At 41.7% G+C, this 12,299-nt stretch overlaps 1 protein-coding gene across 1 annotated transcript in view; it reads left to right on the forward strand.

Annotated features, from left to right (window-relative positions):
• DNAI1 (dynein axonemal intermediate chain 1) overlaps window positions 1-12,299 on the forward strand; it is an 803,770-nt gene that overhangs the window by 433,888 nt on the left and 357,583 nt on the right. The gene's annotated exons all lie outside the window — the stretch shown is intronic.

Consider the following 12,299-nt stretch of genomic DNA (forward strand, 5'->3'; position numbering starts at 1 on the left):
TTATTTTTCATTGAAAAGGACACAAAACGGTTATAATAATAAGACTTTTCTAGAAACTAACATGCCGACCAGATGCAAAAACATAGATTTGTTACTGCAGTACACCAGGCTTGTCACTGCCATTTTGTTAATATACTATCACCTCTGCTTAGGCCAATTAGGGACATATATAGAAAGTGTGCCGTGTGCAATTCCAGTTCTCAGAGCGGAAAAACACAGAAAATGAGGCAAAATGTATAATAAAATGTATTGCAAATTTTCATAGTATACAATAGTAAATATTACATTCCGTTCCTTTAGAGGGACACTAAACCCATATTTTTTTTCATGATTCAGATTGAGCAGCAATTTTAAGTAACTTTTTAATTTACTCCTATTATCAATTTTTCTTCGTTCTCTTGCTATCTTTATTTTAGCAGGAATTTAAAGCTTAGGAGCTGGTCTACTTTAGGTTCAGCACCCTGGGTAGCGCTTGCTTATTGGTGGATACATTTAGCAAACCAGTAAACAAGCATAACCCAGGTTCTCAACCAAAAATGGGCCAACTCTTAAGCTTTACATCCTGCTTTTTAAATAAAGATACCAAGAGAACGAAGAAAAAACGATAATAGAAGTAAATTAGAAAGTTGCTTAAAATTGCTGCACTCTCTGAATCATAAAAGACAAAATTTGGGTTTAGTGTCCCTTTAAGTGCACTCTGTCAGCACAAAAGCCAGAAATCTTCTGTTTATATGGTTAACCAGGAACCACCGTTTACTTAATTGCTGTCACCCGGCTGTGCTAATTAAAGCCCTTGATGAGCCTCACTAGAAGGTTACAATGTGCTTTGTCCTTTTGTCTGAGAATCACAGAAACATTATAAACTATTCATGTGCCTGGTGACACAGACAAGGACAACGGGAGCTCGTGGGGCGTTGATCAGCTCAGCTCCTTCTTGCAAGCTGCACTTTGACAAGCTGCATTTATCACGCAAATGGGGAAGCAACAAAAACACTTTGTTTATGCATTAACATTCTGTGACACTTCCGAAAACCTCTTATTTTTCCTATGTTTGTCCAGCAGCATCACAGGGACACATTCATCACACTGATAATGGATTCTACTGAAAGTGAGAGGCTGTGTGGGCAGAAATCTACAATACTTGTCCCTATGGTGACCTTCCCTAAGTCCTATATACTGAGCCAAACACTATCATACAAGGCATAGTGCTAAATAACCATACCAATAATTAACCAGGTCTTAACTAATGACGTACCTGATATGGTGCTAGAGTTAAATAACCATACCGATAATTAATCAGAACTTAACTAGTGACTTACCTGATATAGTGCTAGAGCTAAATAACTGTACCGAGCTGTAATTAACCAGAGCTTAACTAATGACTTACCTGATATGGTGCTAGAGCTAAATAACCATACCGAGCAGTAATTAACCAGAGCTTAACTAATGACTTACCCTAATGATATGGTGCTAGAGTTAAATAACCATACCGAGCAGTAATTAACCAGTCTTAATTAATTACTTACCCTAATGATATGGTGCTAGAGTTAAATAACCATACCAAGCTAAATAACCATACCGATAATTAACCAGGTCTTAACTAATGACTTACCTGATATAGTGCTAGTGCTAAATTACCATACCGAGCAGTAATTAACTAGAGCTTAACTAATGACTTACCTGATATAGTGCTAGTGCTAAATAACCATACCGAGCAGTAATTAACCAGGTCTTAACTAATGACTTACCCTAATGATATGGTGCTAGTGCTAAATAACCATACCGAGCAGTAATTAACCAGGTCTTAACTAATGACTTACCCTAATGATATGGTGCTAGTGCTAAATAACCATACCGAGCAGTAATAAACCAGGTCTTAACTAATGACTTACTCTAATGATATGGTGCTAGTGCTAAATAACCATACCAAGAGGTAATTAACCAGGTCTTAACTAATGACTTACCCTAATGATATGGTGCTAGTGCTAAATAACCATACCGAGCAGTAATTAACCAGGTCTCAACTAATGACTTACCCTAATGATATGGTGCTAGTGCTAAATAACCATACCGAGCAGTAATTAACCAGGTCTTAACTAATGACTTACGTGATATGGTGCTAGTGCTAAATAACCATACAGAGCAGTAATTAACCAGAGCTTAACTAATGACTTACCTGATATGGTGCTAGAGCTAAATAACCATACCGAGCAGTAATTAACCAGGTCTTAACTAATGACTTACCCTAATGATATGGTGCTAGAGCTAAATAACCATACCGAGCATTAATTAACCAGGTCTTAACTAATGACTTAGCTGATATAGTGCTAGAGCTAAATAACCATACTGAGCAATAATTAACCAGAGCTTAACTAATGACTTACCCTAATGATATGGTGCTAGAGCTAAATAACCATACCGAGCATTAATTAACCAGGTCTTAACTAATGACTTACCTGATATATTGCTAGAGCTAAATAACCATACTGAGCAGTAATTAACCAGAGCTTAACTAATGACTTACCCTAATGATATGGTGCTAGAGCTAAATAACCATACCGAGCAGTAATTAACCAGGGCTTAACTAATTACTTACCCTAATGAGGTGGTGCTAGAGCTAAATAACCATACCGAGCAGTAATTAACCAGAGCTTAACTAATGACTTACCCTAATGATATAGTGCTAGTACTAATAACCATACCAAGCAGTAATTAACCAGGGCTTAACTAATTACTTACCCTAATGAGGTGGTGCTAGAGCTAAATAACCATACCGAGCAGTAATTAACCAGAGCTTAACTAATGACTTACCCTAATGATATGGTGCTAGAGCTAAATAACCATACCGAGCAGTAATTAACCAGGTCTTAACTAATGACTTACCCTAATGATATGGTGCTAGAGCTAAATAACCATACCGAGCATTAATTAACCAGGTCTTAACTAATGACTTAGCTGATATAGTGCTAGAGCTAAATAACCATACCGAGCAGTAATTAACCAGAGCTTAACTAATGACTTACCCTAATGATATAGTGCTAGTACTAATAACCATACCAAGCAGTAATTAACCAGGGCTTAACTAATTACTTACCCTAATGAGGTGGTGCTAGAGCTAACTAACCATACCGAGCAGTAATTAACCAGAGCTTAACTAATGACTTACCCTAATGATATAGTGCTAGTACTAATAACCATACCAAGCGGTAATTAACCAGGGCTTAACTAATGACTTACGTGATATGGTGCTAGTGCTAAATAACCATATAGAGAGGTAATTAGCCAGGTCTTAACTAATGACTTACCCTAATGATATGGTGCTAGAGCTAAATAACCATACCGAGCAGTAATTAACCAGGTCTTAACTAATGACTTACCCTAATGATATGGTGCTAGAGCTAAATAACCATACCGAGCATTAATTAACCAGGTCTTAACTAATGACTTACCTGATATAGTGCTAGAGCTAAATAACCATACTGAGCAGTAATTAACCAGAGCTTAACTAATGACTTACCCTAATGATATGGTGCTAGAGCTAAATAACCATACCGAGCAGTAATTAACCAGGGCTTAACCAATTACTTACCCTAATGAGGTGGTGCTAGAGCTAAATAACCATACTGAGCAGTAATTAACCAGAGCTTAACTAATGACTTACCCTAATGATATGGTGCTAGAGCTAAATAAGCATACCGAGCAGTAATTAACCAGGGCTTAACTAATTACTTACCCTAATGATATGGTGCTAGAGCTAAATAACCATACCAAGCGGTAATTAACCAGGGCTTAACCAATTACTTACCCTAATGAGGTGGTGCTAGAGCTAAATAACCATACTGAGCAGTAATTAACCAGAGCTTAACTAATGACTTACCCTAATGATATGGTGCTAGAGCTAAATAAGCATACCGAGCAGTAATTAACCAGAGCTTAACTAATGACTTACCCTAATGATATAGTGCTAGTACTAATAACCATACCAAGCGGTAATTAACCAGGGCTTAACTAATGACTTACGTGATATGGTGCTAGTGCTAAATAACCATATAGAGAGGTAATTAGCCAGGTCTTAACTAATGACTTACCTGATATGGTGGTAGTGCTAAATAACCACACAGAGCGGTAATTTATCAGGGCTTAAATAATGACTTACCCTAATGACATGGTGCTAGTGCTAAATAACCATACTGTGCAGTAATTAACCAGAGCTTAACTAGTAACTTACCCTAATGACATGGTGCTAATGCTAAATAACCATACCGAGCGCTAATTAACCAGGGCTTAACTAATGACTTACCCTAATGATATGGTGCAAGTACTAAATAACCATACCAAGTGGTAATTAATCAGGGCTTAACTAATGACTTATCCTAATGACATTGTTATAGTACTAAATAACCATACCGAGCTGTAATTAACCAGGGCTTAACTATAGACTTATCCCAATGACATGATACAGCATATAATGCAATCTCATTGACCAATCTTATTTATTTCCCTGTATTTTAGTGTCTATTGTATGAAATACTCAGCCTTTTCACTATTTGATATCTAAAAGGGCAGTTTGAAAGCGGAGTCATTTATCTTTCATATCAGGGGTCTTATTGTTTATGTAATGAATTATATTCTTACGAAGAGACACATTCCTCCAGTGATATTGCTCTAAATAATCTATATAATGGGTTAACAAAGTGCATTTTTCATATTGGCCACTTGTTATCTATAGGGTTTTCTTCTTTTAATGAAGTGACCTTATGCACCGTGGGATTTATGTTTGGCTGAGATAGGGGGCTCGATATCAGAACCTTCCTACAACTGTTGCTCTAACCCTGGTTTTGTACACAGAACATGTGATACCCAGATTGTTCCCATCTTTATTGCATGTGTCCCAAATGAAGGGCTTATTAATCCTTAGTCCCGAGTACAGACTCTAGGCATGTCCTCAAGGTGCGGTGACATTTATTTTCTCTCTTGTGTATTCTTGTCCCTTTAGGGCCCCACTTCCATTTTGTTTGCAAATTATCACTGTTTTCTTTACCACTAAAAACATTATTATTATCATTTTTGTTACTACAGGCCTACCTCGTTTTATTGCGCTTCGCTTTATTGCGCTTCGCAGATGTTGCTATTTTTACAAATTGAAGGTTTGTGGCAACCCTGTGTTGAGCAACTCTATCAGCACCATTTTTTCCAACATATATATATATATATATATACATATGATATCAACACATAAATACACAGATATTCTCAACAATATATACACAACACCAGCTAGTAGATTATGACTCACTTAAGGCTCAGATGATGGTTAGCATTTTTTTAGCAATAAACTATTTTTTTATTAACATATGTACATTGTTTTATTTTTTTTATTTTTTTTAGAAGTAATGTTATTGCACAAGTAATAGACTACAGTGTAGTGTAAATATAACTTTTATATGCACTGGGAAACAAAAAATTAGTGTAACTTACTTTATTGCTATATTCGCTTTATTGCAGTGGTCTGGAACCAAACCCGCAGTATCTCCTATGTGCGCCTGTATTTGATTTTGCCTTGTGCTTAGTCATTACAGTGATAGTTCTTACTGTCTGATTGGGTAAACACACACAAACTATAAAAAATCAGGCTCTTCAAGGTTATTTTTGTTATCCGTTTCTACGGTGAAGCAATGCAAGAGTAAAGCATGCCAATGAATGAATTAATTATTGACAATAACTTTTTCAAGCACTTCAATGCAAGTTTCAGTTTGTAAAAGTGAGATTTGAAATTGATTTGTTACTTTATTAATCCAGCTTTTGTTTATTATGTGAAATGACCATGCACAAATATATCACTTTTATCATGAGAGCAGCCAGTCCAGTCTAAAACAGGGAGGCTTACATAGTGAGGGAGGCCCTTAAATGGAGTCATGGATGTTTAGTGAGTGAGGTCAAGGTTTTGCAAACTGAGGTCAATTACAAGCCATTAGAATATCTGTGCAAAATGTGTTGTGTAACTTTTCACAGGTTTTTCATAGATTGGGAGATTAAAGGGACAGTCAAGTCCAAAAAAAAACTTTCATGATTCATATAGGGCATGTCATTTTAAACAACTTTCCAATTTACTTTTATCACCAATTTTGCTTTGTTCTCTTGGTATTCTTAGTTGAAAGCTAAACCTAGGAGGGTCAGATGCTAATTTCTTAGACCTTGAAGGCTGCCTCTAATCTAAATGCATTTGGACAGTTTTTCACAACTAGAGGGCATTAGTTCATGTGTTTCATATAGATAACATTGAGCTCATGCACATGAATTTACCGTGGAGTGAGCACTGGTTGGCTAAACTGCAAGTCTGTCAAAAGAACTGAAATAAGGGGGCAGTCTGCTGAGGTTTAGATACAAGGTAATTACAGAGGTAAAATGTGTATTATTATAACTGTGTTAGTTATGCAAAACTGGGGAATGGGTAATTAAGGGATTATGTATCTTTTAAAACAACAAAAATTCTGGTGTTGACTGTCCCTTTAACCTGCTGTGCCTCATGTTGCTTCCCCAATCAGTGCAAATGTCCAGATTTTTAGGTACCTCACCCTTTAGGAAGTTTGAGGTAGCCATCATGTTTAGTTTTGAGTTCCATATTATGGCTGTTTGTGTGACTATCTTTTGTGTTAACATTTTGTGGCATGATGAGTCCATATGTTGAAAACACAATAAAAAACGGTGGCGCAGAGCCCTGAGAAGTATTGGGAGCAAAGCTTCATCAATCTTCTATTTTGCACCCCTACTAGGCTAAGGAGGGGCTATAAAGGCAATAATTACGACTCCCTACCCCTGTCCCTTTAGGCTCGGTACATCCTACAACTGCCTACCCACACTACTTGATCACCTGGCTCTGCCGTCAGAACACACCTGTGGAACACCTGCAACTCCACCTAATGCCTAACACCCATAACTAACCTCCCCCACCTGTGGAACACCTACAACTCCACCTAAGCCCTTACCCCCATAACTAACCTCCCCCAACTGTGGAACACCTAAGCCCTAGCCCCCATAACTAACTTCCCCCACCTGTGGAACACCTGCAACTCCACCTAAGCCCTAACACCCATAACGAACATCCCCCACCTGTAGAGCACTAACAACTCCACCTAAGCCCTAACACCCATAACTAACCTCCCCCACCTGTGGAACACCTACAACTCCACCTAAGCCCTAACATCCATAACTAACCTCTCCCCACCTGTGGAACACCTACAACTTCACCTAAACCCTAACACCCATAACTAACCTCTCCCCACCTGTGGAACACCTACAACTCCACCTAAGCCCTAACACCCATAACTAACCTCCCCCACCTGTGGAACACCTACGCCCTAGCCCCCATAACTAACTTCCCCCACCTGTGGAACACTTACAACTCCACCTAAGCCCTAATCCCCATAATTAACCTCCCGCACCAGTGGAACACCTAAGCCTTAACACCCATAACTAACTTCCCCCACCTGTGGAACACCTACAACTCCACCTAAGCCCTAATCCCCATAATTAACCTCCCCCACCTGTGGAACACCTACAACTCCACCTAAGCCCTAACACCCATAACTAACCTCCCCCACCTGTGGAACACCTACGCCCTAGCCCCCATAACTAACTTCCCCCACCTGTGGAACACCTACAACTCCACCTAAGCCCTAATCCCCATAATTAACCTCCCGCACCAGTGGAACACCTAAGCCTTAACACCCATAACTAACTTCCCCCACCTGTGGAACACCTACAACTCCACCTAAGCCCTAATCCCCATAATTAACCTCCCCCACCTGTGGAACACCTACAACTCCACCTAAGCCCTAACACCCATAACTAACCTCCCCCACCTGTGGAACACCTACGCCCTAGCCCCCATAACTATCTTCCCCCACCTGTGGAACACCTACAACTCCACCTAAGCCCTAATCCCCATAATTAACCTCCCGCACCAGTGGAACACCTAAGCCTTAACACCCATTACTAACTTCCCCCACCTGTGGAACACCTACAACTTCACCTAAGCCCTAATCCCCATAATTAACCTCCCCACCAGTGGAACACCTAAGCACTAACCCTTATAACTAACCTCCCCCACCTGTGGAACACCTATAACTCCACCTAAGCCCTAACACCCATAACTAACCTCCCCCACCTGTGGAACACCTACGCCCTAGCCCCCATAACTAACTTCCCCCACCTGTGGAACACCTACAACTCCACCTAAGCCCTAATCCCCATAATTAACCTCCCGCACCAGTGGAACACCTAAGCCTTAACACCCATAACTAACTTCCCCCACCTGTGGAACACCTACAACTCCACCTAAGCCCTAATCCCCATAATTAACCTCCCCACCAGTGGAACACCTAAGCACTAACCCTTATAACTAACCTCCCCCACCTGTGGAACACCTACAACTCCACCTAAGCCCTAACATCCATACCTAACCTCCCCCACCTGTGGAACACATACGCCCTAGCCCCTATAACTAACTTCCCCCACCTGTGGAACACCTACAACTCCACCTAAGCCCTAACGCCCATAACTAACCTCCCCCACCTGTGGAACACCTACAACTCCACCTAAGCCCTAAACCCCATAAATAACTCCCCCCACCTGTGGAACACCTAAGCCCTAACCCCATAACTAACCTCCCCCACCTGTGGAACACCTAAGCCCTAACCCCATTACTAACCTCCCCCACCTGTGGAAAACCTAAGCCCTAACCCCATTACTAACCTCCCCCACCTGTGGAACACCTAAGCCCTAACCCCATTACTAACCTCCCCCACCTGTGGAACACCTAAGCCCTAACTGCATTACTAACCTCCCCCACCTGTGGAACACCTAAGCCCTAACCCCATTACTAACCTCCCCCACCTGTGGAACACCTAAGCCCTAACCCCATTACTAACCTCCCCCACCTGTGGAACACCTAAGCCCTAACCCCATTACTAACCTCCCCCACCTGTGGAACACCTAAGCCCTAACCCCATTACTAACCTCCCCCACCTGTGGAACACCTAAGCCCTAACCCCATTACTAACCTCCCCCACCTGTGGAACACCTAAGCCCTAACCCCATTACTAACCTCCCCCACCTGTGGAACACCTAAGCCCTAACCCCATTACTAACCTCCCCCACCTGTGGAACACCTAAGCCCTAACCCCATTACTAACCTCCCCCACCTGTGGAACACCTAAGCCCTAACCCCATTACTAACCTCCCCCACCTGTGGAACACCTAAGCCCTAACCCCATTACTAACCTCCCCCACCTGTGGAACACCTAAGCCCTAACCCCATTACTAACCTCCCCCACCTGTGGAACACCTAAGCCCTAACCCCATTACTAACCTCCCCCACCTGTGGAACACCTAAGCCCTAACCCCATTACTAACCTCCCCCACCTGTGGAACACCTAAGCCCTAACCCCATTACTAACCTCCCCCACCTGTGGAACACCTAAGCCCTAACCCCATTACTAACCTCCCCCACCTGTGGAACACCTACAACTCCACGTAAGCCCTAACCCCATTACTAACCTCCCCCACCTGTGGAACACCTAAGCCCTAACCCCATTACTAACCTCCCCCACCTGTGGAACACCTAAGCCCTAACCCCATTACTAACCTCCCCCACCTGTGGAACACCTAAGCCCTAACCCCATTACTAACCTCCCCCACCTGTGGAACACCTAAGCCCTAACCCCATTACTAACCTCCCCCACCTGTGGAACACCTACAACTCCACGTAAGCCCTAACCCCATTACTAACCTCCCCACCTGTGGAACACCTAAGCCCTAACCCCATTACTAACCTCCCCCACCTGTGGAACACCTAAGCCCTAACCCCATTACTAACCTCCCCCACCTGTGGAACACCTAAGCCCTAACCCCATTACTAACCTCCCCCACCTGTGGAACACCTAAGCCCTAACCCCATTACTAACCTCCCCCACCTGTGGAACACCTAAGCCCTAACCCCATTACTAACCTCCCCCACCTGTGGAACACCTAAGCCCTAACCCCATTACTAACCTCCCCCACCTGTGGAACACCTAAGCCCTAACCCCATTACTAACCTCCCCCACCTGTGGAACACCTAAGCCCTAACCCCATTACTAACCTCCCCCACCTGTGGAACACCTAAGCCCTAACCCCATTACTAACCTCCCCCACCTGTGGAACACCTAAGCCCTAACCCCATTACTAACCTCCCCCACCTGTGGAACACCTAAGCCCTAACCCCATTACTAACCTCCCCCACCTGTGGAACACCTAAGCCCTAACCCCATTACTAACCTCCCCCACCTGTGGAACACCTAAGCCCTAACCCCATTACTAACCTCCCCCACCTGTGGAACACCTAAGCCCTAACCCCATTACTAACCTCCCCCACCTGTGGAACACCTAAGCCCTAACCCCATTACTAACCTCCCCCACCTGTGGAACACCTAAGCCCTAACCCCATTACTAACCTCCCCCACCTGTGGAACACCTAAGCCCTAACCCCATTACTAACCTCCCCCACCTGTGGAACACCTAAAACTCCACCTAAGCTAGTTCAGTGCAAAAAAAAAAAAAAACTGAATTCAAACACATTAATCATTGTGGAATTAGCTGCAATGAAAATCCTTGCACAGAATGATCACAGTCATTTCCTGGTTTAATAAGCAAGTGAACATATTTCTCGAATAACACTTGTAACTTATACACAACAAGAGAATGATTGTCAGAATGTAAATGGAACATTATTTGCATTTTGTTTTTGTGTAAAAATTGTGCTTTGTCTGACGCTCCCTAGAGAGGCCATAAACCAAATTCTGTAATCAGCTACAGGATTTGCAGCATTCACAGGTTAAAGGGTTTGCTTTGTGGCGTCTCTAGGAAGCGTGGGGCAAGCACAATTTTTACAAAAATGAAGAGGTGTTTAATGTCCATTTAAAGGACTATTGCAATGAACTGGGCTTTTAAAAAGCAAACAAACCATTTACAATGATATAATATTATTCATTGCACAGAACATAAGTTAATATTAAAGGGATATGAAACCCATACACTTTCTCTTGTGATTCCGACAGAGCATACAATTTACTTCTATTGTTTCGTTCCTGTGATGTTCTGTGTTAGAGAGATACCCAAGTAGGTGTGCAGTAAGTGCTGCAATCTAGTGCTCTTTCAAATTGATAGCATTCTTGCAATACTGCTGCCATATAGTGATCCTGAGCTTGCATCCCTGTAGTTGTATCATAAAAGTGTGGGATTCATTTCCCTTTAACAGTTAAATGAAAAAAACTGCATTCAAACCCATCAGACTCTCATCATCAATACTGACGAGGGAATCACTGCAGAGCACCTACTTCTTATAGTTAAATGTGTATTCTAATGGATTGGAATGACTCAGAAAACAAAGCGCAATAGATGCATTTCCCTTTAACAGTTAAATGAAAAAAAACTGCATTCAAACCCATCAGACTCTCATCATCAATACTGACGTGGGAATCACTGCAGAGCACCTACTTCTTATAGATAAATGTGTATTCTAATGGATTGGAATGACTCAGAAAACAAAGCACAATACAAATAAAGTTACTCAAGCGCTGTATGATTTTGTTTCCTGGTGCAATGGATCTGAGCGATTAGTCGCTTAGTGCTTCCCTTTCTTGTGCATTTATGCTTCTTTGTTTCCCCCCCTTTTCCTCTTACTTTCGAGGTTAATCCGTTTGTTTCTGTTGCTTTATTCGTACACAGCTGCAGCTGCCAGATATTTTATTCCTTTCCATTGATATAAAAAGTAGCTTTAATTGTAGTTTTTGCAGCAGCTGGAAAATTGTACAGCGTGTAAAAAAGTGTTATCTGTGTATGGCAGACAGCCACAGGGGACGCTTGTAAAAATGAGCCGCGCATTGTTCAGAGCGTTTGCCAACTTTAATCTCGCCATCTTTCTGCAAGAGCAGTGCGTGATAACTTTTTCTTTTCATTAGCGCTATGTGGACAAATCACAATACGTATTAAATTAGCATAATGAAATGTTTTCAGTAAATCACTTGAAAGGGCATTTGCCTTTCCCGTCTGTGTGGCGGCCGGCAAGGCACTGTTCTTTCAAGTCTTCACATGAATTCTAAACGTAACAAAACCAACACGTCACAAGGGATCGTGCTATGTAAATATATGGCATACAGTTAGTTAAGCATTTAATGGGACTCTTAACAGTAAATAAATGCTAAACATAATCATGAACTCAAAGCAAAGGTTAGCCTGGGTGTAGTCTGCTGAGATCACTT

The sequence above is a fragment of the Bombina bombina genome, chromosome 2 (assembly GCF_027579735.1).
Source record: "Bombina bombina isolate aBomBom1 chromosome 2, aBomBom1.pri, whole genome shotgun sequence".
Classification (NCBI taxonomy): domain Eukaryota; kingdom Metazoa; phylum Chordata; class Amphibia; order Anura; family Bombinatoridae; genus Bombina; species Bombina bombina.